This window comes from Octodon degus, unplaced genomic scaffold (genome assembly GCF_000260255.1).
Source record: "Octodon degus isolate 3935 unplaced genomic scaffold, OctDeg1.0 scaffold00403, whole genome shotgun sequence".
In the NCBI taxonomy this organism is placed as follows: domain Eukaryota; kingdom Metazoa; phylum Chordata; class Mammalia; order Rodentia; family Octodontidae; genus Octodon; species Octodon degus.
In genome coordinates this window covers 95,605-101,136 of record NW_004524979.1, presented here as the reverse complement: position 1 = coordinate 101,136, position 5,532 = coordinate 95,605, and positions in this window count along the sequence as shown.

Here is a 5,532-nt window from a genome sequence, read left to right as displayed (position 1 = left end):
TGAGTTTTTTAATTAATTTTATTAAGAAAGAAATTTCACTGGGAGAATTTCAAAGCAAGTTAGTAGGACAGTTACAATAATGAATACATTAATATTGTTGTCTTTGTAGTAGTTATTTATAGGACAGGATGCAGATATGATATCTTGTCTAAACACTATTACCACAAATCTTTCTTCTCATTGAACTGAGAAAGCAGCTGGATAGCTGTCCTATTTTGTATATACAGATACATATTTTTTCACTACAAAAAGGTACTTCCTTTATATCCTCCTTTTTCTGTTTACTTTTGTCAGAGATGAGTATTCCATTGCCATTCAAATATTGCAGGTTTGTGAATTCAGCAAAATAATCCAATATAGTCCAGTAGTCCATAATAGTAGGGGGTTATCTGCAGGACTGGCAATGTCAGAAGTTGATAACTTGAGCCTGTTACAGATCAGCATATTAAGATGGCTTTACTCTTTATACCCCATTTTTATACTTTTCTGCTGTATAAGACCAAGAGAAAGAAAGACCTCTGTAACAAAAAAATCTAACTGTTGCATCTGATAAGGTCAGTCCAGTCCCCTGAGAATTTACCCCGAAAGCCTGTACAGCACCTTGTAGATCTTTTGTCAGTGTCAGCCGTGTGGGTGAGTCATGGCCATTATGTGACCAATTTTTTCTCTATGAAAGCCTGAGAGAATGTTTTCTCTCTATGTGACTCTCCTTAGGAACACTCTTCAATGTTGATCACTTTCCTCTGTGGCCACAAAACCTCCTTGAACAGAAAATTTGGGATGCCACTGAGTTACAGGATGTTACAATACAGTTCTTTTATGTCCTGAGTCCTCACTGAGCTTGAAGGGCTAGGGCCAAAAAGTGGGCTATCCTTGTAAGCCCTTGTTTATCTCTAAATTTTTTGGTCTGCAACCTTAAGTTGTCATCCCTCCAGAAGAGGAGCTTAATGGTATTATGGTCTGAATTAATGGTCTGAATATCAAATGCCTTACACATACCCTGGAACAGGTATTTTCCATCAATCATTGATATGCTAAACTTTAAAGCCCTACAGAATGTGAAAAAAATAGAAAAATAAAAAATAGTAAAAAGTATAGAAAAAACAATTACTGATTTTTTCATAGAAATTTACAAATCTAACCATATAAAATATTGCAGCATGACAGTCCTATGACATTATTTTCTTGTCTCTTGCTTTCATTTATTACCTTTTCTTCCTTTTTTTTTTAATAAATATTGTCTTGAGTGAGAGTATAGCAGACAAATTTTGAATTGATAGGCATTTTGTCTTAAAATAGAATCACTGATCCTGTTTGCTTTCAGGCAGTGTATCATGGAATGTCATTTTCTAACCATTGACTTTTTTTCAATCTCTTTTTTCATGGTTGAGGTGTGGCTCTTGTAGGCTATAAAAAGTTGAGTTTTGGTTTTTGGATGCAATGTGTTAGCATATTTCTTTTGTTTGGAAAGTTATGACCATGTATATTAAAAGTTATTACTCAGTTATTTAACTGTATCCTGTGCTGAAAAGTTTTCCCATTGCTGGTGTTTTTATGTTTTCCTTTTGTTTTAGTAAAACTAGTGAGATATATCTTTTCATTTGTGCTCCTTCATGATATTGACTTCTCTTCTATCTAGGTTACATTTGAGAACTTTCTACAATGCTAGTTTGGTGGCCATGAATTTCTTTAGATTCTCTTTCATATACAAAAATTTTATTACTCCATATCTTTTGAAATTTAATTTTGCAAAATGTATGAGTCCAGTTAAAAAGTTGTTTTCTTTTAGGTCTTGAAATCCCCAAACTCTCTTGATCCTTAATTTTGTCCTAGAAAATTTACTGTTGCTCTCATAGAATTGATGTTATAGATTATATGATATGTCTATCTAACAACTTTAGTATCCTCTCTGTGTGCTGAGTTCCTTGGATGTTCATTACATGTGATAGCTAAGATTTTTCAGGCTGAGAATATTTGGCTTTTTACATGCTTTATTTACCTCAAAGTTGCATTATTATTCCACACTTGGAAAATTCATTACATGAGTCAGTGATTATATTTTATAGTTTTATGTCATCATTTAATCTTTCCTAAGTGTTTCATCTAATAAAGTTGTGTTCTTTAGCTATCTAGTAGTTGTTGGCATTATTTTCTGTAGTATCTTGCTTTTTGTTTTTAAAAATAATTTTATTGAGAAACAAATAGCAATGAGACAGTTTAAAAATGGATTAGTAGGAAAGTTTCAATAATTATACAAGATGCAGTATCTTGTTTTTTATGGCATTGCTCTGTGTGTCACCAATTTCATTAATATTTTCATCTAATTTTTACACTCTGTCCTTATGTAAGTCATTTATATGTCCAAATATTTTTCTTACTTTTTCCAATTCTTCACTATTAAAGAATACAAAATAGGGATAGAAAAACAAAAAAAAAAATTAGAAAAACTACAGGATTTCACCAAACAAAGTAAAAGTAATTCAACAATGGTTACTATATTACATGCTGGCATCTTCAAATTAGTTGAGATTGCCACATATAAATGTACAAGACATGTTTACAGAAATAAAAATAACAAGTTATGAGAAGTTCAAAAGGGGAGTCAGAGTAAAAAGAAGAAATTAACATTAATTACTCCTTTCATTTTCTCTTATTTTTAATTTTTCAAAATTTTATGTATTTTAATGAGAAAAAAATATCAATGAAGCAATTTCAAAACTTGTTAGTAGAAGAGTTACAAAAATTAATACATTGCATGTTGTTGTCTTTGTAGTAGTTATTCAGTTGATAATGTGCAGACATGATATCTAAACAGTATTAGTACAAACCTTTCTTCTCATTGATGAATAGAAAGTAGCTGCAAGTCTATCCTAATTTGCATATACAAAAATATATATTTTTCACTACAAAAATGGCCCTTCATTTATATCCCCCTTTTTTTGTTTTGCTTTTTCAGAGATGGTGTTTCATTGTTGTTATAGAAGCTGTATTTGGAGAAGTCTTTACAGGACCTTTTCACACTTGATGCCAGTTCAAATATTGTAGGTATTTGAATTAAGCAAAATAACCCAATATAGTCCAATAGTCAATAGTAGCAGTTGGTTATCAGCAGAACTAGAAACTGTTAGAAGTTGTTGACTTGAGCCCTTTACAGCTTAGTATATTAATACGGCGTGGTTAAACTTTTCTGATGGATGGTTAAGACCAAGTACAACCAAGACCTATTTAAGTTAAAATTTAACTTTTATATCTGGCAAAGTCAGTCAAATCCCCCAGGATTTACACTGAAACCATGTACAGCACCTTGTAGATCTTTTGTCAGTGTAATCCATCTGGATGAGTCATGGCCATTGTATGCTCAATTTGCATTCTGTGAAAGCCTGAGAGAATTTTTCACTCTAAGTGACTTTCCTGAGGCAAAATATATATCGTCACTCACTTTCCTCTGTGGCCCCATAATCTCCTTGAACAGAAACTTTGGGGAAAAAAACTAAGTTACAAGATGTCACAGCACAGGGTCTTTTATGTCCTGAGTCCTCACTGATCTTCAAGGGCTAGGGTCAAAATGTTGGCTACCCTGGTAACCCCTCTTTTCCCCTAATTTTTGGTCTCCAAACTTTAGTTTATAAACATTCAGAAGAAAAGCATAATGATATTATTACACTGTAACAGTTCAACTTAACATCACTATCTGTCTGAATATCAAACGCCTTAGACATCATATGGCACTGCTATTTTCCAACAACCATGGATGTTCTAAACTTGAAATCCCTATATAATGTAAAAAAAAAAGCAATTACACATTTTCACACAGTAACTCAGATATCAAACCATATGCAGCATTGTAACAAGATAATCCTATAACATTCTTTTCTTATCTCTTGTTTTATTTTATTACCATTTTTAGAATCATTTACTTTAAAGAGAATATATCAATAATTGCTATGAAATTAGAAGCAGTATGCATTTAGAAGTTCAAAATGATAGGTGTTTCAAACGTGGTTCTAATATTTCACATTGCTATCCTCAGTTCAGTCGCTTAATTCACAGATATCAGCATAGTTAGTGAGGGTAAGAGTTCTACCCATTAACTGTTATTTTCAACATCCTGATGGAGATTCTTAGGATGATTGTCTAAACTATCTTGTTTATATGAATGCATGGTTTTGCCCCTGCCGTACTTCCTAACTTTTCTACCTTCTTTCTAGTCATTGTTTAATCCTTAAGTTCTCACTTTCCATTTAACTGTGTTTTGCCTTTCAATTTTTATTCCTTCTTTTGATCTCTAACACCAGGCAGACAATGCTACATTTACATATGTAGGTGTGGTTCACTTCACTTAAGAGCATATCTTCAAGTTGCATCCTCTTATGTATGCAGGATTCGAGTTTATTTATTTTTTTTCCTATCTGAGTAATACTCTATTGTGTAAAAATACCACATGTTATTGATCCATTCTTCAGGTGATGGGCATCTTGTTTTTTTCCAGGATTTGGTTATCACAAAATATGCTGCTACAAGAACAGGCACACATACATCACTGTTATATGATGTTTTCAGTTCTTTTCAGAAAATTCCCAGAAGGGGGATAGCTGGATTGAATGGGATTTCCAGTCCTTGTTTTTGGGGGAGTCTCTACACTGATTTCCATAATGGTTGTACTGGTTTGCATTCCCACCAGCAGAGGAGAAGGGTTCATTTACCTGGACAGCTCCTCTGTAATTTGTTGTTGGTTGATTTCTTTATAACAGCCATTCTTTCTGGTGTGAGATGGTATCTCAGGGTTATTTCAATTTGCATTTCAATAATGGCTAATGATATAGAACATTTTTTCATGTTCTTATCTGCTTCTTGTATTTCTTCCTCTGAGAAGTGTGTGTTCATCTCAGATGCCCATTTTTGGATTGGGTCTTTAAATTTTGAGGCCTAATGTTTTTTAGTTCTTTATAAATTCTACATAGAAGACCTTTGTCTGAGTGCTTACTAGTTAAGATTTTGTTCAAATTTGTAGATTGCCTTTTCACTCTGTTGGTAAGTATTTTTCATGTGCAAAAACTTCTTAATAAGAGGAGGTCCCAGTTGACTCTTGTAATAATTTCCCATGGAGTTTGATTTTTGTTCATGATCTGTGTGCCTATCCCTATGTCAAGATTTCCACCTCCACTTCTAGGAGATTTAGTGTTTCTATCTTAATGTGTAGATCTTTAATCCATTTTTACTTTAGTTTAGTGCATGGTGATAGACCTGGGTCAAGTTTTAGTTTTTGGCATGTAGAGAGCTAGTTTTTCCAGCACCATTTGTTAAAGAAGCTATCTTTTTTCCTGTAAGAATGTTTGGCACCTTTGTCAAGGATAAGGTGGCTGAGTGTGTTTGTAGTGGCTTCTGCTTCTTCTAATCTATTTAATTGGTCCTCAGGTCTATTTTTTTTCCAATACCATGCTGATTTTATCACAGTATGTTTGTAGTATAATTTTAAGTCAGAAAATGTAATTATTCCTGTCTTGTCTTTGTTGTCCAGGATTGAATTGCTAT